This window comes from Euprymna scolopes, chromosome 8 (genome assembly GCF_053919585.1).
Source record: "Euprymna scolopes isolate OS-2025 chromosome 8, ASM5391958v1, whole genome shotgun sequence".
NCBI classification, from domain to species: domain Eukaryota; kingdom Metazoa; phylum Mollusca; class Cephalopoda; order Sepiida; family Sepiolidae; genus Euprymna; species Euprymna scolopes.
This window is the reverse complement of record NC_136489.1, coordinates 42,181,387-42,203,711: the sequence shown is the minus strand read 5'-3', so window position 1 is coordinate 42,203,711 and position 22,325 is coordinate 42,181,387. Positions and strand designations below refer to the sequence as shown.

At 32.7% G+C, this 22,325-nt stretch overlaps 1 long non-coding RNA gene across 2 annotated transcripts in view; it reads right to left on the bottom strand.

Moving 5' to 3' along the window:
• Positions 1-5,492: 5,492 nt before the first annotated feature.
• Positions 5,493-22,325, bottom strand: part of LOC145283526 (uncharacterized) — a 169,325-nt gene continuing 152,492 nt past the window's right edge. The window contains exon 3 of one of the 2 annotated variants that reach the window (XR_013868628.1): positions 5,493-7,378. This is a non-coding gene — a long non-coding RNA (uncharacterized LOC145283526). The remainder of the gene's footprint in view (positions 7,379-22,325) is intronic. The other variant, XR_013868629.1, reaches the window with a different exon arrangement.

Genomic DNA, 22,325 nt, shown 5'->3' with positions numbered 1-22,325 from the left:
TTGATTTATCGATTATATCTTAACAAGCACTGAATTCCAACTAGAAAAATATTGGGGAAACCAATGGCAAACAATAGAATCTTTGATAATAATGATGACTAACATTAAAAAATTACTTTGTGTTAGACTAAAAAAAAAAAAAAAAAAAAAGCTGCACACCCAAATTTGTGCAATTCATCCAGTATTTTTGTTTTTTTAAAATAAAATAAAATTTAATCAGTAAACAATTTCTAGCTGGTATTATTTATGATGAATGCGTGATATTTACTTATTGATATTTAATAATTGGCTGTTGACCTTAATATAAACACAAAACGGTGTTAAAATGTATATTTTTCTTGTTTGAACCCCCCCCCCAAAAAAAAAAAAACACATACATAATGACTTTGCTTAATTTTTGGTATACTGTCTTTTTTATAAAACTGAACACAAGTTCATGTGCCATTTTTTTTTTTAAGCAATTTTTAATATTGGAGCAAAACTGGATAAGCACTGTAAAATTCTGGTTTAAAGCAACACTTCTGGAGATTGAAGGGCCAATCTTTAGTGTGGACGATTCTAAAAATACAACTGCGAATCGCTCATGACTTCTACCTGATCATCGATGATAGAACTGTTGTATATTTATCAGTGTGTCTAATGCTCATTAGAAAAAAAAAAAAAAAAAAAAGCTGCACACCCAAATTTGTGCAATTCATCCAGTATTTTTGTTTTTTTAAAATAAAATAAAATTTAATCAGTAAACAATTTCTAGCTGGTATTATTTATGATGAATGCGTGATATTTACTTATTGATATTTAATAATTGGCTGTTGACCTTAATATAAACACAAAACGGTGTTAAAATGTATATTTTTCTTGTTTGAACCCCCCCCCCCCAAAAAAAAAAAACACATACATAATGACTTTGCTTAATTTTTGGTATACTGTCTTTTTTATAAAACTGAACACAAGTTCATGTGCCATTTTTTTTTTTAAGCAATTTTTAATATTGGAGCAAAACTGGATAAGCACTGTAAAATTCTGGTTTAAAGCAACACTTCTGGAGATTGAAGGGCCAATCTTTAGTGTGGACGATTCTAAAAATACAACTGCGAATCGCTCATGACTTCTACCTGATCATCGATGATAGAACTGTTGTATATTTATCAGTGTGTCTAATGCTCATTCCTCCTTTGTGTCTTTAGCGGTGTCGTGTCATCTACTCTATATAAATGTGTACGGTGTGTGTGTGTGTATATATATAAATATATATGCTTATTTTTTGTTTAAATTTCATTCAGAAAAACAATTTTTCAGAACAGAAATTTATTGTCTGAATAAAATAGTTCAGATTTTTTCCTTAACCAATGGATTTTCGATGTAGGCTCATCTCCCCAGAAGAAAAGTCATTAGCAAATATTCGATCTAATTTTAAATAATTTCGCTATTTAGCATATACAAAGAAAATATATTTAAAAATTAATTACATCTTTTTAGGGAAATAGATAAAGATAATAGATGAAATAAAAGTAGATACAATGAAAGGATATGAATTTATGGTATCCAAGTGTCATGGTAATCCTATAGTCAGTTTGTGCGACAGTCTAGTGTTGCGATTGTTTGTGAGTGTATACACGGGTGATCGTCTAGTAGTGTTGTGTCTACTTACTGCAGTACATGTTATACAGGGTCTATATAAAGTTTGTTTGTGGTTGTATATACATTCAATACATTTTCATAACGGGACAAATGCATAACAGTTTATGGACATTTGTTTACAAAGACACAAACATCTTTATCTGACCCAACATCAGACAAAGGGACACAAACTTTCTTGAATATAGTTACAACTCTTTGACGAATAGTTCTTTGTGCTCGTGAAAGTGCAGACACTTTTCCTCTGAAGAAACTCATAACGACAGAGGTTATAGTTTGCACATAACATTTATTTCCATTGTTACAACTTCTGTATTTTTTTTTTTTTACATAGGAGTCACCACTTATCAAGACCTGGAGGCCACTCGAAGATAAGGCTAAATGAGGGTACAGTAGTCAATGGGATAATATTGTAGTAATCCTTAGTAGTGGAAATTTGGTAAATTGGATTACTTAAGGTTCGACAAAAATTTGTTTATGTTGGGTTTGAAGACAAATTGTAGTCAGCTGGAAAGCAGGTAAATGGAAGAGATTCCACAGGTGTTCAGTTCTAAGAAAGAAACTTTGTTCATGGAACCTACGTTTAGGTTTAGGCTTAGATAAAGCGTGGGGGAAATTATTGATAGTGGTTTTAACTGGACAAGCATTTTTCGTGAAAGTTTGGCGAGAGGAGACCGTAGATTGGAGCTCAGACGAGCACCTGTCATGAAAATAACGATAAAGCAGGGACAGGCTCGCAATATCTGTACTGTGGAAAAGAGGTTCCAAGGAAAAGAAAAGGGCATCACCCATTAGGCTATGACGTCTATTTTGAACTCTGTTAAGGCAAAATAAGGTATTTCTAGCAGTTCCTGCCAAGATGTGGCAACAGTACTCCATCTTTGGACATACATTGCTTTTATATAGGTAGAGAACTGCATCAGCAGTGAGATATCTAATGGAGAGGTAGAAGGATCCCATCATTTAAACGCTTCCCAACTAGCAAATCCAACCTCCTCTTGTGGGCAGTTCTTAACTCTGCATCTCTAACAGACTAAACTAATTGCCTGGTTTGTCCCATGAATATATGGTATAAAACCCTTTCTTTGATAGTTTGATTCTGTAATGTCGGATCCATGTCGCCTTTTGTTTTGGTGAAACTTAAATGTATTTGTTTATCAACAAAAATTCCTAAACCTTTCGTCATAAATATGTAACTAAATATATCCTTCCATACATTCCTTTTTTTTTTATTGAAATATTAAATTTCAATTGAAATAAACATCGCCACTTGGATGTAAGAGGCTACTATTTGGGACCATGCCTAGGAAAGATTAACAAGATGTTGGTTTACATTACATCTAAACGTCTGCATATCAGTACAGTTACGAAGCAAGTAGCAGGAAGGGAATTCCAAAGTTTAGTTGTTCGAAGGAAGAAACTATTAGAATAAAAAGCTTTCTGGTATTTAGGAACCTCAACAGTGAAGGAGTGAGATTTTGTTGCTAAATAGGTTTGTTGGAGTTATGTATGTCGAGGGGGCCCAAGTGCATCAAAGCATATTCTACTAAAATATCTGTAAAACAGACACAGATGGAGTAATGTGGCGATGGGACAGGGGCTGGAGCTTAGTTGACAAAGTGGGACCTATTAGATTGGACCCTATCTAGTTGCACTGTCCCCAACCATGCTCCCTCTTAACAACAACTGATGACCCCAATGCCATTTCTGTGGCTTTTTTCTTTATTTTCTCTTCTCTGTATTTTGAATTCTGGCCGTGTCATTGTCTCTCACATTAGCGACTGCTGAGGGCAAGCACGGGTTCACAATTCTAAAAAGAATAATAAACAATGAAAGAGACAACACAAAAAACACCAACTGATAAATTCCATGAATTTCAGTTGGGTTGTGTGTGTGTGTGTGTGTGAGAGAGACATTATCGCAAAAAATGATTCTCTAAACACTAGCATCTACAGGGTGGTCAAAAAGTCAGGTAATTACACGTGTTACACAATCAGTGGTTAATCGCTTCCAGCGATTGATAGAGAGAAATGGACGACAATTAACAAAAACATATTTCATGTTTGTTTCATTTTATATTTCAATGTATGGTACTTAAATATACATGTATTGCTAATATCGTTTTTCTTTAAAATGTTACCTGACTTTTTGACCACCCTGTACATTTTAGTTGTCTGTCAAGCCCACGTTAATCAGTTTATTGATCAATTCATTTCTTCTGAATTACAACTGTTTCTAACTATAAGTGTCATCAATGATTGCCTGTAATTTAACTCTAAATATATTGACCTCTATAAGTACAATCTTTTATCTCAGTTATAGCAACACTTTGATAACAATCCTATTTCTGATCACTTTTGTGTGCGTTGTCTTTCTACTAACTTCACTTCCTATATCTTTGTTCTGCTGGTCAGTTTATCCCTCCACCCTTTTATTTTAAAATTTCCTATCATTTTAGGGGAGAGGGATTTCCCTTCCTGAATTTTAGAGATAAGGATTGAGAGTGAATATTACTTGGATTAATGTTCTTGGATGTTGTTCTTACAACATTTTGGTCAATGAAACCTGTCTTCCGATGCGTCTTGTCAAACTATGGAATATGTACAGAACCAGGAACACCAATTGCATCAAGAAAGTAACAGAATTTATTTCAAAAAGAAAGACGATGAAGCCAATGAGGTTTTAAACAGAACAAATTTAATACAATAAAATTCTGACATAATACAGAGCAATTGAGATTGCAATGAGGCAGAAAAACAATCAAAACTAACAACAAATAATTTGAAAATGCTTACATAATAGCAAAAAAAGAGAACACAAAAAAAATGTTTGGGATTTTTTTGTTCCTTTCTTGAAGAAAATTTGAAATTCAAAAATATCAGTTGAAGTTAATAGCAAATATTTGCAGCAGATAATAAAAAAAAATTCAGGGACAGTTTTCAGGATTTTTAAAAATAAAATATTTGTACCTGTTAAGTAAGCCTACATACATAAAACTACAAGATTAAAAAAAAAAAAAAAAAAAAAAAAAAAAATGAACAATTAATTTAGCAATTTCTAAACTATACACATTTCATTCCTTGCATTTTTTTGTTGGTTGTTAGTTGTGTTTTTTGTTTCTTTATTGCATCAGATTTCACATTGCACTTCATATTCCATGAATAATTTACATCTTAGTTCATGAATATTACTTATTGCAACAAGCGCATTCAGCCTCTTATTTCTTACAAGTTTTATTATTGCATTTTGGAGCTAAAATTGCCTCCATATATCTCCAACATTCTTCTTTGACATGGTTTAAAAACAAAAACAAAAAAAATTTTGGTTCTTGTCCATAATTCCCCCTATCTCAAAAAAAAAAATAAATAAAGTCTGTAGATTTATGTACTCATAATGAAACGAAAATATATTCCAAAAATCATCTAAATTGATCAAGTAGTTTTATTTTTATAAAATCATTTTTAATCAATTAATGGGAATTCATAGACATTACAATAGAAATCTTGCAATTTTGAATTTTCTCCCTTTGTTTTTGGAAATTCTGTTCAAAACGGCAGGCAAGACGGTCGCTTCTTGGATGCTATTAAAATTTGATTTTCTTATTTAAAAATAAACATACTTGATCAATTTACGTGATTTTTGGAATATGATATTCTCGTTTTGTCACGGGTATGTACATCATACAGATTTTCCAATATAAGGGGGAATTCTGGACAAGCACCAATTTTTTTTTTCTTTTATCTTCAGAAATAAATTTGCACAACAAAATAAATACATACTATTCTTCACTCATCTCTATAAATATATATGTATATATAAAAAAAAATCCATTAACATTCGACAAATCAAAGTTATCCAGACAAATAAACCCCTTTTTGTTTCCAGGCTTCGGCTGATACACTCTCCAGCCTTCCTCAGATGTATCATGCAAGCTCCATACATTTCCATTTTAAAAAATTGAGAAAAAATGTGATACGCAGCACCCGTTGCTATCACGGCTAATTTTCCGAACATTGCTGTTAACGTCAAAAAATAATTTCCACTGGATACGATCCCTTATGATACACGACTGGAGAAAGAGACCAGTAAAAAGGAGTCTCTTTCCATATGGAGATCGCATGTTACATCTGAAGAAGGCCGGAGAATCTATCGGCAGAAATTTTATGAAAACAACAAAAATGATGGGTTCTGTTTTCGAAATAACAATAATTCTTTGAATGCTTTTTTTATTTTATATTTTTTTTTACCATTTCATAATTTTTGCCTATCACTGTTTGCTTTTGTATTGAATGATGGAAGAAAAAGAAAATTGGATTTTCTTCAAGTTTTGATATATATCTATACACACACATATATATCGTCGAAATATTCTTCCGTTTCTCTAAAAAATTTCATTTATTAAATTAAAAATAAATAGAATAAATAACATAAGTTGAAGAAAAATTGTAATTTCTACAACTAAAAAAATAAACAAAACAACAAAAAACAAAGTGACAAGCTGCATTTCTCTTTCTATTTCATAGGCTATAATGTAATATATTCAATGTTACGGACAAAAAAAAAACACTTTTACAAGGTATTTGAGATGTATAGTTTTAGTAAAGAGAGAATAAGTTTAAAATGGGAGAATTTAATATTGGAGAGATAGGTAGGTGGAGGAAGTGTTTGTGGAGGAATAGGAGGAGGAAGAGAAAAGGTGGCGGGGGAAGGGTAAAAGAACTTAAGAAGCATGCATTTGTGCTTGTTTCAATGGCCATTTTTGCACGGATTAAAAATTTCTCCCTTTCACCCCAAATCTTGTTTTTTTTTTCCTTCTTTTTTTAAATATGGATTAAAGATAGGGTTGTAAGTTCATAGAAAATATGCATACATGCTTTTGTAAGTGCAGGTTGAAGGTTTCTTTCTGTTATTTTTTTTTTAAAGTTGGAAGTGAGACTGACTCTTGATATATTTCAAGGGCCAGAAAGGAAGGGGTTTGAAGGTAAAATAAAAGTTTTCAAAGGGATTGCATTTTTTGTTTTTGTTTTTTTTTGTTGGTTTTTTTTTTTTTTTTTTTTTTCAGATTTTTAAAAAGATATTTAATTGGAAAAATATTCCTCATCTCCATCCCATTTTAATCTTGGATTAAAATTTTTTTTTTTTTTTAATTTAATTTTTTTTTCTTTTACTTTTAAATATTTTTGGTCTTAGAGAAAAGTCTGATTTAAGCAAAAACTACAAAGGGAGAAAGAATTTAAAGAAGAAACAGACAAAAAAGGTGAAATGAGTTGAATAAGATGTTTTCTGGTTTTTGTTGTTTGTTGGTAGTCATCCTCTCCCCTATTTAAGAACTGCTCAGTATATCCAATGCAGTGACCACGGTCACTGTATTGGGCAATTGTTATAGACAACATAAGGTAAGAAGGCGTAGAGTAGCGACTAGACAATGGGGACATTGGCAGTTACTTTCAGAGAGGATGGCTGACATGACAGGAGAAAGAGAGAGAGAGCAAAAAGAGTTGAATGAATAATAAAAAAAAAAAAACGGGTTCATGAGTGAATGAATAAATTGAATGAAAGTTTTGTGCTAGTCTCAGTAGTCCTGGGGGGGAAGGGGGCGCTATTTACAGATCAAGTGACCGCCATGTTGGTTTACTTAGCAGCTTCCACAGGAAACTCAAATGTAAACGGAGATCTTTTCGGCACTGGTGAGGGAGGCAGCGATAGGTTAGCAGACTGCGACTCCAGGGCCTCTGACAATCTGGAAAAAGAAAAGAAATTTTTTCTTTACAGTAAATTATACAAATAAATAGAATTAACAAAAAATAAATGTGTGTAAAATAAAACATTTTTTGACAGAGTTAAATACTAATTTTTTTGACAGAATCAAGGACCCGTTGCATAACTGATGAAGTATTAGGTAAAATTCAGTTCTAAGTGACACTTATTTAGAGGTTGAAGGTTCAATCCTTAGTGCTGGTGATACTAAGAATATAATTGCAAATTACTTAAGACGAACCCGGTCATGGTTGACAGAATGAGAGCATGCTACTCCTGTGGCTTAAATAAAGGTTTACGTTGAAATTCTGTGCAGATTCTGGAGTTCGACAAAATAACCCTGAAGAAGGTCGAAACATTGCGAAAATCATATTCAAGATGAGAACACTTGTCTGAATAATTTAAATAATACAAAGAGTCAAACTTAAATTTTTTTTCAGTCAAATTTTTTCAACAAACTTTCAAAAAAAAATATTTTCAACTGCAGTCAAAATTTAAAAAAACTTTTACTGTTCCAGTTTTTACATAAAACCGAAACTCAGCCATTTTCTATTTAAGTCACTGCACCTCAACATTACCAATAATTCAAACCTTAAGCATTTTTTAAAAAAATTATCTAATTATTTTGTTCTAGTTAGGGATGGGGTATCCTACCGAATGTCAGATATTCACTTGTTAACTCATACATTCCAACCAAGAGATCTTTTTAAGATTCTAAGTCTCTTAAAGTGCAATTGTTTCACCAAATATATTTGCCAGGTAATTTTTAAAATTATTTTGAATGAATTCGGTTGCTCCTATAATTACTGGAATGATGGAGATCTTCATAAGATTCCAGTTTCTTTTTCATGTTGTACATAAGACCTTTGTATTTATTTAAATTTTTTGCCTCTCAATTCTGTTTAACCCCGCATTACTAGGGACACTATCTCAGTTTATGAGCTTCCAAATGAAATCAAAGTGAAACAAATAGTGGGAGTGGTTGTGACCCAAAGGGTCATTACATACTAATGACCCTTTGGGTCACAACCACTCCCACTATTTGTTTCACTTTGATTTCATTTGGAAGCTCATAAACTGAGATAGTGTCCCTAGTAATGCGGGGTTAAACAGAATTGAGAGGCAAAAAATTTAAATAAATATATATATATATATATATATATATATATATATATATATATATATATATATATAGTAATGTGATTGATAATTTAAAATTCAAATTAGAATTAAAAATCTGTTTCATAAGGAACAACAACAAATTATTGACTTTGTTGTCGTTCCTTCTTATGAAACAGATTTTTAATTTTTAATTCTAATTTGAATTTGAAATTATCAATCACATTACTAAATATTAAAGTAGCTCTAGGATATTTGCCTATCGAGCTTATTATATATCTGAATTACAACGAGCACTGTTCTTTTCTTGTATTTTAATTAAATTAGTAATTTTACTATTACATTAAAATACACTCTGCTCTTTAGACTACTGTTCTAACCCCCTTTAAATTTACATATATATATATTGCCATCTTTTTCTTCTCTGCTGTTTATATGTATGTATATTTGTGTGTGCCATTTATATTTGATTAAGAAAGAAAAAAAAAGATGGTGAATAAGTAGCTTTCATAAAAACTGGAAAATTTCAACTTTGTACAACGTTCATGTCAAATGCTTTCATAATTTTTTTATCTCGTACACAAACTATTTTTATATTCACCTGACAGTCAGAAACTACACAACACATTCACAAAGGTTAAAAAAGGCTCAGATTTAATAGATCCGGTACTATCAGCCAGGCTCCAACCCCTATCACATCGCTGCAATGTTGCATCCCTGTGCCTGTTTTACAAAATACTTTAAGGGAACGTACGTGTTGAAAGTTCATCCGCGCACATTCCATTAATGTATATATATATACTTCTAATTATCTATTTCCTTGACTGTACTAACAAGCAGAAGTTTAAATGTATTGTGAATAGACACCATTCATCTCACATAGTCCTCTGTAGATATGGTCCCAAATAATAATGGCAATATGCCTTGTTTGTGAGGGGGAGGTTAAAAAAACTGATAGAATATGAAGATATGTTTTTTTTTCAATATTTATTCTTTTAGGGTAGTGATTATCTCTCATGCTAAGGACGATATCACAAGGGTTGGAAAGTGGGATTTGAAGAGTCAGCGCTCTAGGGGGTAGGAGGAATTCTCCTGTAAGATTTTTTTTTTTTTTTTAAAGAATCACAATGAGCTGATAAATTTGACATTACTCCTTTTAAAAATTCATATTCACCACAATACAAAACATGTCGCCAATGAAAGGTAATAGAAGTGAAAGGTAATAGAAGTGAAAGGTAATAGAAGTGAAAGGTAATAGAAGTGAAAGGTAATAGAAGAGAAAGGTAATAGAAGAGAAAGGTAATAGAAGTGAAAGGTAATAGAAGTGAAAGGTAATAGAAGAGAAAGGTAATAGAAGAGAAAGGTAATAGAAGTGAAAGGTAATAGAAGTGAAAGGTAATAGAAGAGAAAGGTAATAGAAGTGAAAGGTAATAGAAGTGAAAGGTAATAGAAGTGAAAGGTAATAGAAGTGAAAGGTAATAGAAGAGAAAGGTAATAGAAGAGAAAGGTAATAGAAGTGAAAGGTAATAGAAGTGAAAGGTAATAGAAGTGAAAGGTAATAGTAGAGAAAGGTAATAGAAGTGAAAGGTAATAGAAGTGAAACGTAATAGAAGTGAAACATAATAGAAGTGAAATGTAACAGACTACAGGCTTGGGATTTTTCTGATTGTCATCTTAGTTGGGGTTATTTACATCAAAATAACTCCATCTCGCTTGTTCTTTGTAGAAACAACATTCATTTCCTCATTGATGTGATGGCACCCACGTGATGCTAAAAATTGGGTAGAATTTGATTAATGGGAAAATGAAAAAAAGACAAAACATGCTCGATTATGAAATAAACTAGAAAAATATCTGGCTTTTAGCCTGGCAAAGCGAATAGAAAGTGGATCTTGGGTTTATTTTTGGTAGCCGCATAACTCTCGCTGCCCTTATTTTTGTCCTTTAGTTCTCACACTCCAGCAGCAATGTTTCTGACTGAGAAGAATTACTGTTTTCTGAGCCAGAATCTATTCCATCTAATGCTTCTTATTGGCAAGTTTTGGACTTTTAAGCAGTATTTTAAGCTCCTTACAACAAGTGGCTTCATGCCTTTTCTGGGGCGATTTCCATAAAAAAAAAAAAAAAAGATGATTCATTAGCAATTAAAAAGAAATATGAGTTATGGAAGATTATTAAAATTGCACGGTTGGCAAAGTTGGACGTTTCAGACAGTTTTGATTAAAACTTGTGCAAACATTGGAGAGAAAAAAAAAAGGTTATTTATTATCAAATTATTTTTCACAGAAAAAATCTTAGACAAAATCTTTCTAAATTGTTTAATTTGGATAAGATTCAAACAGAATTATTTTCTTGAAATTAGTTGGACGAGAGTCAAGTTTCTATAAAAATAGATTGTTGGTTTAATCTGTCACAAATTTATGATTAATCATACGAAAGTTATGATTCATCATACAAAATATGTTTACAGTTAAAACAGTATCTGTTTTGGTTCCATCTTGTTTTCATTGATAACAAAATTATTTTCTGCTTCATATTTTCTTGAAATACGGATTTTTATAAACTAGCTAAATACTCATACTACGAAGTTAGGTAAAACAAATTTGTAGAACTTAATGCTGAATTAAGTTTTGGATTGTTTTTGTTTTTTTTATGAAAATTGATGATTTAAATTATTTTGAACTACTATTCTCATATTGGTTATTTTCACGTTTTGGCCGATATAACATCCAAAATTAATTCAGGTACATCTTTTTGAACTTGAGAACTTAGAATTTTATTTTATTTTTAAGAAAGGGTTCAATTCAAAGTTCCCAGGTTCAAAAAGATGTACCTGAATTAGTTTGGGAGGTTACTAGGGCTATGATAACAGCATATTCTTTTCCTTGTTTTGATTCTCAAGTATATATATATTTTTTACATGGAGGTCACCACTTATCAAGGCCCAGAAGCCACTCGGGGATAAGGGTTATTTTGTGTACAGTAATCAATGAGATAGTGTTGCAGTATTCATTAGTATTGAAGATTTGATAAAGTGTCATTACTTAAGGGGGCGGTTCATCAGGAATTTGTTTATGTTGGACTTGAAGACATCCATGTTGAAGTCAGGAGGGAAACAGGCAAGCGGTAGAGAGTTCCACAAGCGTGCAGTTCTAAGAACGAAGCTTTGTTCATGGAATCTACGTTTTGATTTAGGCACAGATAAAGAGTGGGAAAATTATTGACAGTGGTTTCAGCTAGACGGGTGTTTCTCGTGAAAGATTGGCGAGGGGGGACCAGAGATTGGAGATCAAACGAGTACCTGCCATGGAAATAACGATAAAACAAAGATAGGCTCGCAACGTCTCTTCTGTGGGAGAGAGGTTGCAGAGAAGAGAAAAGGGCATCCCCCAAGAAACCACGAAGTCTATTTTGTACTCTGTCAAGGCAGGATAGGCTGTTTTTAACAGCTCCTGTCCAGACGTGGCAGCAGTATTTCATCCTTGGATGTACTTGGCTTTTATATGGATAGAGAATTGCATCAGTAGTGAGATATCTTCTGGAGCGGTAGAAGGATCCCACCATCTTTCCAGCGACCTTGGCAACAGACTTGATGTACGTGTTCCATTTCAGATCAGGAGTAAAGATCAAACCCAGAAGTTTGTCAAAACATGGAGCCCCCCCCCCAGACGAGAGCCATCCATACCAATTGATGCCAGATGGGGATCAGAGCGTTGATGATGTAAAAATAGGAGCTTGGTTTTAGATGCATTAAAGGTAACTAGCCACCTCTTCTCCCACTGTACTACGTGCTCAAGATCAGAGGAGAGAGAATCAGGGAGAACTTTGTCGTTTACGGCCTTTGATGTGTTGCCGTAGATGGTCGTGTTATCAGAATAGATGTCAACGAATGATTTAAGTATGTATTTTGTGAGATCATTGATGTAGATCAGGAAAAGAGTTGGGCCCAGGATGGACCCCTGAGGGACTCCAGCATTAATACTGAGGGCCTCTGATTTTTTCCCATTAACCACTACTCTTATGAGCCTATCAGAGAGATGATTTAATGATTGAGAAAACATTTCCAGTTATACTGTAGCTGGAAATCTTGTGAAGTAGGCCTTTATGCCATACCTTATCGAAGGCCTTTGATATGTCAAGAGCAATTGTTCTAGAAATGAAGCCATTGTCGAGAGATTCGCTAATCCTATGAGATATAACCGTTAGCACATCTGCTGTAGATCTTGCAGAACGGAAACCATATTGCTTGTCACTAAGGTTATTTCTGCTGAGGTGGTTGACTACTTCTCTATTTAATATGGATTCCAGCAACTTACTTATGACACAGAGGAGACTTATTGGTCTGTACTGAGAGGGAGACGACTAAATTCTTAAATACAGGGCATACTGATGAGGTTTTACAGGGTGTTGGAAAGCACTTCTTATATATCCATTGACATCTTATGTTTTTAATGTAAAGTGGTGTGGTTCTCGGTTGATTAATTGTGTTTGTGTCAGATATATACTCGAGAGTCAAAACAATGAAAAGAATATGCTGTTGCCATAGAGATTACACCGTCCGAAATGTGAAAACACACTTATCTAACTTTATATGTAAAAATATAATAATATATATAAAACTTAAAGGATTCTATTCAAAATTCAATCTTTACATATAAAGTTTATATATATATATAAAAAGTTAGATATGTGTAATCTATAATATAAATATTACCTGTCTGTTTAAAATGTATGTATATATGTTTTGTACGGCATAATCGTGTTGGCACACCAGTTCTTATCAGATCACCGAAGTTAAGCAACGTTGAGTCTGACTAGTACCAGATTTTTTTTTTTTTATTATTACATTTTCACCCCAAACAAGGCACATTGCCACTTTGGTGTAGAAGGCTGCTATCAGAGGCAACAACTACTGAGGTACTAGGCGCTCTATGTGCTTTCCGCTTATCTCGGTATTGTTTCAAGTCGACCTGAACCTCCACTTGCCACTGGTATTCAACAATGTTGACTCATGAGAGGTGTGGTTGTGTTACAGTTGGGGCAGAACAGTTGATTCTGCTAGTCAGTCAGAGAGAGAGTTGGAGTCAGAGTCTCTTGGAAGCGAAGGAAAAAACATTAAACTATGTAGATCCCGAATTTGAATTCCTGACGTCATGATTTGACCGGTCCAATGAAATAAAGAATCATCATCGATTTTTGTAACCGTTTGACTTCGTGTCATCATTCGACCAACTGAAATGTTAATGTGTTTTCTCTATCATCTTAATATGAAATTTGTATGACCCCCTTCCAAGTAATGTGTCCCCTCCTCCATCATAAGTAATGATTATCCCCTCAGAAAAAGAACTGATCACCCTCTCTCCTTGCTAATATATGTTATAAGAAACATCTCTCTCTCTGGTATAAATATCTCCCTTTCTCTGTCTCCCTCATTGTTACCTCTGTAGTACATGTGCCGGATATATGATCCCCAATATGAAACCTCGTGCTATACAACAGTTGGAGATTGTGCAATTCTCGCCACAAAAATTTCACGTGCAGGTACCCTTATAGTTGGTATCCATAGTCTGTCAAGACTGAAGGAAGCCATTATGTATGTTTGTATGTCTGCCTAAAACTTTTCTCAACGGCATCGGACCAGGTCGAAACCGGTACCGTCTGAAAGGGCGATGGCTTGGTCGAATAATATGTGAAAATTAGAAAAAAAAAAAAGGTCAATTATTTAATACACGTTCGCAATGAGGGAGGGTAGCAAAAAATCGTTCCTTCATGGTAATGCAGCCAAACACACGCGCAGAAAAAAAGTTCTTTCTTGAATTAGTTTAAATATTAAAAAAAAACAAAAAAACAAAAAACAATGTAACTTCGCTCATGCGATTGTAAACCAGTGGTTATAGTGGCAGCATCGTTATCTTAAGATTGCACGTTCGAGCCGAGATATATATATTTTTTTTTTTTGATTTTAAAAAAAATTTTAATATTGAAACAAGGTTATTTATGCCATTTTTGCATCATGTTCGCCGTTTTTTTTTCTTTGTTTTTCCGATTAAAAAAAAAAAAATAACATTTAAACATTATTATTATTACGTTCGCTTATTCTTTATTTTCTATTTTATTATTGTTTTGAAAACTATGAAATAATCTGTAGACACCAGAAGCAACCGTTACATTCCGGTGAGTAGACAGCAGAACTAATCCAAACAGAACATATACTCCAGAGGGAACAGGGTCGTGGCACGGATATGTGGTATATATATATATATATATATCTCTGATGGCAAGATGCTGTAGATACTCAAGAGAATCAAAAGAACATCTTGCCAACTTCGCAGCAAACTAAGAAATGCACATGATGCATTATAGCATAAAATAGGAGTGCATGTCATGCGTTGATTCCATGATCATCACCGTCTTATAGTTTTCTACTGCATAGGATCTTTTAGTTAACTCAGTAGTGAAAGAAAGGGCAATGCTACAGTATCTTTGTAAAGAAAACGTAGATGTATGTATGTGTGTATGTATGTGTGTGGGTGCATCTGAAAATAATTAACTGATAAACTCTTAAACTACTGGTCACATTACTCTGAAATTAACAGGAAATAGTAACGATACACCATCAATGGTTTATAACAAGTAAAATTTTTTTGTTTTAAGGGATGATTAACTCATACAAAAATATGTCAGCAAAAAATGTACGCAAAATATTCATTTTAACTTGCCGATATATTTCTATTACTTTTGCACATGTGCAAAATCATTCATAGCTTGAAGTGGTTTAATTTAAAATCTTATCTATCTCGCAATAGCTCAAGCAGTAGGAAATGTGGCTGGAATGCTAAATGTTTTGGTACTGAGGACACCAAAGCCATTAAAAAAAAAAATTTGAAATCAATACTGTATACGAGGTGGCTTCAGTATGTTTCCAGACTTTTTCTGTATGAGCACATTTTTATTGATAGTACACACATGAAACTCTAGTTCCCCTTGAAGTAATCTCCTCCAGCTGCAACACACTTGTACCATTCAAACAACTTCTGGAAGGCTCCATGGAAGTTCTCTTGTGTGAAAGTGCCAATAACCTTGTCACAGACTTTTTCATCTCCTCAACTGTCTTATAACGACAGCCTCTAAGGTTTACCTTGAGATTAGGGAATAACCAAAAGTCACAGGGAGCAAAAGCAGATGGGGAACTGTCTTGATGCTCATCTTAGTCAAATAGTCTGTGATCTTCTCTGAGCACCCTTGGGACAAACTTTGCGCAAATCATTAGCATCTTCAGTTCCTTGCAAATAATTGTGTATACAGTTCCCACACTGACATCAAATTATGCATTTATTGTCTCTATAGACATATGGCAATCTTTGCCCATGAAATTCTTTATTTGGCCAATCAACTTTGGTGTTCTGACTCCCTTACTCCTCCCACACCACTCATCATCCCTCACAGAATTTTATTGCATATCATTCTTCTAAAGTGTCCTCACATCCAGATTGCATTTTTGAAATTCATTAGCTGTGACAGTCGGGTTTTAGTAGGGTGTATTCATATTCCTGCTGTAGCTGTTCATTTGAACCAGAAGTCACAAAAATTTGTCAGTCATCTCATAAGATGTATAGCTATAACATTGAATTTTTAAGAATGTACGACAATTTTAAATGCCTGTACAAAAATGTCTGGAAACTTATTGAAGGCACCTCATATATATATATATATATATATATATATATATATAAATAATATAAAGCTGAACGTGTGTGTGTGGTCACATATAATGATAGAAGATGTATCGAGAAACAGGAATGGGTATGTTTGATCTGGCAGAACCGTGGTTCATTAAAATTGTGAGGTCTGCGTTTGCGCCTGGTCCAAAAAGTATGGAAATAAAAAAATTTAAAAATGAAAAAAAAAAAATAAAAATAAAAAAAGTTTACAAGTGTTTTTGATATAGATGTACATAATACTTTGATGAGTATGTTTTAACTTAAATAGGGATGTTATAATAAAATAGGCACATACTTTAATAAAGACTTTTCATATCTATCTGCGTAAGTATACTTTGATAACTATGTTTCAGTTTGAAGAAATATGGTATAATAAAATTATGGGGTGTTCGTTCGCGCCTGACCTCTATAGAATGGAAATATGCCACAAAGTTTAACAAGTTTTTTTTTAATATAGATCCACAGAATATTGTGATGTGTTTCAGTGTGAACAGATATGGTATAATAAATTATGGGGTTTATCTATTTTATTTTTACTTTCATCATATTTTGCTTTGGTTTTTGAAGCTATATCTTTACAACCCTTCCTTTTCATAACCTATCATCTATATATATATAAAAGCGAAAATGTATGTATGTATGTATGTACGCTTTTCCTCGATGTCCACAAAAGGCTTCTTTCAGAGAAGCGCTTGCTCGGTTCACAACTTCTTAAAACTTTTTATATCATCTATAAATTGTAATATCTCAGAGTTACCCACGGAGCTCGCCTGTCTATTTAATTTTATTGACTTTCAAACGTTAATTATTCGACATTTCCCGCATCGGCACGTCTTACATTCGGTTTTCGGTATAAAAAAAAAAAAGCGAAACTCGACTCTAATCACAGGCCGAAAGCCAGTTGTCTCAAGAGAGCTAAGTAACGTTTGTTCAATGTCGATTTTGTCATATCAGACTGTAGCTTTCATTTCGCTCCTCCTAATAAACAGGGAGCGGATTTTTAAAAACAAACAAACCGATTTCTTCACCTCATTCAAAACTGTCCCGCACAAAATGCTAACTGCTGAATACCTATCGCCATCACGTCAATCAAAAACGCGCACCTGTTTTTTTTTTTTTTTATAAATACTTTACTATTTTCCAACTGCGCATCGTGAAGGCTTCGTTTTTTTTTTTTCACGGGCACCTGTTTTTTTTTTTTTTTTTTTTTCACATACCCCTCGCTAGTACTTTCATAAATCAGAGTCCATTTTCTGTAGGCTGTTTTGGAACCCAGTAAATGACGGATACTTTCGCTAGTATATATATATAAATCATCTTGACATTAAAGAGCATCAGTGATAGAATACTTAACTGTTTTCTTATTCTTTCATGTCAGAATGTAGACCTTACTTTCACTTTAAAATTTATTTTCCCAGAAATTTGGGATAAAAAAAGAGCATGCTACCATGTAATTTGAGGTCTCACAGGTCTTTTTTATACCATTCCTACAAGTGGTGTGTATGCCTTCCCTCAGATTAAAATGATTGCAACTAAGTGCTCCTTTTTAATGAATGCCTCTAATAAAAGTTTTTAATGCAATAAAATGGTTAGTGGTACTCCCTTTTTTTTTATGTAGTTCTGACATCAGATCGTTTAATTCAAAGTACCATATTAACTTGCTATTTATGATCCTTTTCCATTACTTTACAGAGACAACTAGTTAACATTATCGGCCTATTATTTGAAAGAGTATTGGAATCTTTTTCCAGCTTGTGTATGAGAAATTACTGTTGTTTGCCTACAAAGATTTGCAATTTTTCTGCTAATCCACGTATTATAAATCTTTAGAAAGTATTTGGAGGATACCCATGGCAATTGTTTTAGAAATTCCTAGGCGCTAATGCTGTAATGTGAATTTTTGCAAGGGAATTCATTAAGCTCTAATGACAGCTGTTAGGACAATAGACCTACGATCAAGGGGAGCTAACTCCTTTTCTGTTTCATGCAGAGTTACCTCCACCTTTTTACCTCTGTTTTGCATGGAGACACGAGAATGGAACGAGAAGGATGACTTTGAATCAGGGTAAATAAAGATGGAGATATATTCCTTCTGTTCATGATTAACTGTGACACACAAACTCAAGTAATATGGGACTAAAACTGAAAGATGTAATTTGTATCATTGTAGGTGTTGCCTCCTTGTAAATAAAATGTCGGCGTCAGATCAACAACTGTGAGTATCCTCATTTCATCCACTATTTTCTGTCATTCATGTGTTACACACACACATACACATTTGTCTTCTGCAAAGCATTAATACTTATGATATGCCAAAACCTTCATATATAACAAGCTTTCATGTTTGGAACTAAAATTTATTTTTTCTTTAGTTATTAAAAAAAAAAAAAAAAAAAAATAAATAAATAAATAAATAAATTCGCTATAGCCTTTGGACTCGGAATTTTTAGAAAAGCTGTCTGCTAAAGCATTAGAAATATCTTTTCTGGCCATGATCTTTACATTGGTTTTAGATGAGATACTTTATTGGCATGCTGCTGCTGCTGTCCTTGCCAGATATTTTTTCTTGACATTTGGTGTTTAAATTTATTTTGAATACATAACCCTTCCATAAATTCCTTTTCTATTTTTAAAATTATTTGCAGAGCCCTGGCTCTCTTGATTCTAAACAGATACAACTTCCCCTCCCCCTAACGGTGGTTTATGTTTTGCAAAAATCTATGTGCTCACAGTAACCCTTAATGGCCTGGTTGAACTAATTCGTTCAGTCGTAAATAAATGAATATAATGGCATAAATAAAGTGGGAATTAATTCAAATACACCTTGTACATATTAGTTCATTATTTATTTATTTTTGATTGAAATATAATTTTTTTTTTAGTTTGAGGACAATAATAGTATCATTACTCTTTAAACAACCTAAAATTAATATTTTTTAATCATCTACATCATAATTAAAATTAACAAATATTTTTTAATCATTTACATCATAATTCAGGTCAAAACTGTTAAATATAATGACAATATGAAAATAAAATTTTAGTTTGAAATTTTTGTTTCTTGTCCAGAATTCCTCAGATATTAAAAAACTAAAGTAAAGAAAAATGTACGTACCTGTAACGGAATGAAAATATATTCCAAAATATCATGTACATTATATATTTCTAAATAAGAGAACCAAATTTTATGAGCAACAGAAGAGCGGTTGTTTTGCCTGACATTTTGAAAACTGTTATAGCCCTGTTAAAGGGTTGTAAGGAAAAAAGAACCCCAGTATAATGTAACAACATGTATTACAAAAGCATACAAAATGGTGAGTACTTATTTTTTTATGAATTGAGTAAGCAACTCTTTCATGTGGTGTTGATGTTCATATTGCTGGGTTTCCAGCCTCATTAGTTCTTTTGTCTTTCATCTGAGCACTTCTGGTGTTCAAATAACTATTGTTGTTCAATTTGTAGTTTTAATAATTGTTCCAATGTACTTTGTAAGGCATCCATCCTTGTATGATGCATAAAATAGAGAATTTACGGAAATTTAACAAAACCGTGTTTTTTTTTTTTTTTTACATGGGGGTCACCACTTATTAAGGCCCGAAGGCCACTCAGGGATAAGGGTTATTGCGTATACAGTAATCAATGAGAAAGTATTATAGTAATCATTAGTATTAGGGGTTTTGATAGAGTGTCTTACTTAAGGGGGCGGTTTGTTAGGAGTTTGTTTATGTTGGACTTAAAGATGTCCAAGTTGTAGTCAGGTTCAGAATAACCAGTTTTTAGTATTTTTAGAACAACTGGGAGAAAAGGGAACAGTAAATCGTTTCCTTCACTAGCTTGCAAACGAACATTGAACATAGTTTTAAATTCCTTGGAAAGAATATTTCTTCCAAAAAGAATGTCTTTTTCACAGGCAAGAAAAAAAATATATATGTTGACAGAAATATTGAATATTTTTTTAAAGCAAAGGTCTTTTTCCATAAAACAGAATAAATATGTTAACATTGAAGAAAAAGGCTGAAAACCATATTTGCTTTTTTTTTTTTTTTTTTTTTTTTTAGTAAGTAAAAAAAAAAAAAAAAGTTTGCTGACAATTATTTACAACCCGATTAAAAAGTACTTTTTCTTTTTAGCACTGACGGGTAACTGAATTGTCGTGAAAAATGCAAAGGAGATGAGAACAAAAATGAAATATTCTCTCAACTTACTTGTCCAATGTTATCTTGCCCACGTAGTGTTTTATTTTTCAGAGTTCGTAATTAATATTTCTTACTTGCCACCATCGTCGCTTTGTTGTTTTCTTTTATGTCTGTACTTATTTGGTTTTCGCAAACTCCTGTGTTTCTTTGCGTTTTTCCACCAGTGTTTTTTGAACACTCGCTGATTTAATTTGGCTTTCTGCCACAAATTCTTTTGAATCTTTGTTATATGAACCCTGGGGGTATTTTAAATTCGAGTGTTCTCTGTGAGTTCGAAATTCGACGCCACTGTTATAACCATGTTAAAGGGTTATAAGGAAAACAGAACGCCGGAACAAAGTAACAACATGCATTACAAAAATATACAAAAAGGTGGGTAGTTCGTCTGACGAATGACCTAGGGTGGCCCACCAGATATCGACTTCCACCTTATGGCTTGATCTTCTGGTATTTATGGAGTATGGAATAGTCCCTGAGTACACAGGTTACTAACGCAGGTTAGTTCTACTACAACAAAAACAAAAAAAGATAACTCAACAATAATTAAAATTTGATAAATTTATGTTGTAATGCCAATAAATTCCCATTAATTGCTTCAAGATGATTTTCTTTATAAAAAGAAAATTACTTGATTAATTTACAGGATTTTTGGAATTCATATTTCATTGTGGGCACACATATACAGATTTTCTTGATTTTTGTTTTTTAATATAAAGGAAATTCTGGACAAGAACGAAAATTTTCATTCACTCTCAGGCAATATAGAGTCTTCCAACTAATTTTATATAGAAATAATTTGAGTTTTGATTAAATTTACTTTATTCAAATCGATCCCTAATAAGTATTGTCGGAACTTTATCAATTTGGTAGTTTATTTATTTTTTCATAAATAGCAAATATAAATTGCTTATAATTTTTAGCTTAAAAAGAAAAAAGAAATCTGGAAATAAATCAATTTAAAAAAGAAGTTTTTTTTTTTTTTTTTTTTTTTGCGTTTGGAAAGTTTTGGTGATTGAGTAACGTCAACTTCAGTGTCATGCTAAATACGTTTGTTTCAGATGCTAACATTTGGAGTGTTGAATCTACACTTGATTTCATTTATAATGACAGGAGACGATAGTGGTTAACAACATGGACTGAAAACATGAGTGTACCAGGTTTGTATCCAGTTTGTTCCAGTTTCATCAAGTAAACATCTGGTCTTGTGTTTAACCTCTTGAAAAAAAGAGGCATATAAAATGATGACATCAGTATTTTTACATTTTAAACTTCAAATAAACTTTGGCATTATTGATGCTCTGCGTTAATTCTCTTAAAAATAAAATTGGGATTCTTTTGCTTCTTAGGTGATTACATGTAAACAACATCAGTAAAAACAAGTGATAAGAAGAAATAATACAAGAATAACCAATATTTTAAACTTTAGAGTGGGGGATCATCTTTGCATATGAATTTAATGCAAAATGATAATCATTCATTTCCAAGCCGGATAGTGTTTTCAAGGACGTCCATAAAAATGCTATTTAGCCCAAAGTAGATGATCATTTTATGTTAAAGCGTACTTTTTGACAGATCAATGCTGGGAGGCATATATATATATATATGTCCAAATACCTAAGCTCAATTTGTTTACACAAAGAGTATCGTTTAATACGCTAATTTGCATATCACTTCCCAATATGCTCAACCTAAGATAGGGAGCATTATATATATATATATATATATATATATATATATATATATATATAAGTGAACTAGTCTTTGTGTGTACATGCGGAACTCTCTACCAAACTAATGTGTCAATTTTTGGTCTACAGACTTGAAACTTGATATATAGAATATTCGGACATGTGGAACAAATTTCATTTCATTTTTAGCCAGAAAAAATATTTGC